Consider the following 839-nt stretch of genomic DNA (forward strand, 5'->3'; position numbering starts at 1 on the left):
GGGCTGGGGGCGGGCGAGCGGGGAGGAGCTGCCAGCCCCGGCTGCTGCAGGTAATCCGCAGCCCGCTCCTCGGGCCGCCAGCGCCGGGGCCCAGCGCCGCTTACTGGCCGCTCGCGGAATTGCCTTGCTCGTGCCAGAGCGCTCAGCTTTCCCCTGCACCTGCTGCCCTTCCTGACCTCAAACCCTAGCAAGGAGGCTGCTTGCTCTCCGCGCCAATTTCCAAAGCCCCTTCTCACGGGGTGCGCAGAATCGGGACTACCTAAGTGTATTCGATATTTACACTTGGACTCCCTCGAATCTAGGTAGACGCGGTTTCTTCGGTATTGAGTCAGATAAGCTCACATCAGAGATGATCCAGACAAGGGGCACGGTGTAGATGCACGAAGAGTTGTAACAAAATGTTCAACAGGGGCTGGAGAGATGGCTGAGGAGTTAAGAGCACTCGCTGCTCTTGTAGAGGACCAGGTTCGGTTCCTAACATCCACACCAGGCGGCTTACAACCACCTGTAACCCTTTTCTAGGAAACCCACGCTCTCTGGCCTCCATGGGCACCTGCATGCACTTAGTGCACATAAATTCATGCAGGCACATACATAAAAATAAATACATATTTTTAAAAGTATTCGATGGTAGCCTAGCAATCACAGCATTCAATAACAAAGTGAGTATCTTGTCAGGCAATGTGGTACAAGACACAAGAATTCATAATCTACCTGCACAAGGAATTACAATAAACTATGGAATGATAAGGACCAGTAAGAATCAGTGGATGGCCCTAAACTCACCCTAGGGTGTCTGCTGTCCTCCCCGAGGGCTAAAATTTGAGCATTCCTTCACA

The sequence above is a fragment of the Microtus ochrogaster genome, unplaced genomic scaffold, assembly GCF_000317375.1.
Source record: "Microtus ochrogaster isolate Prairie Vole_2 unplaced genomic scaffold, MicOch1.0 UNK2, whole genome shotgun sequence".
Classification (NCBI taxonomy): Eukaryota; Metazoa; Chordata; class Mammalia; order Rodentia; family Cricetidae; genus Microtus; species Microtus ochrogaster.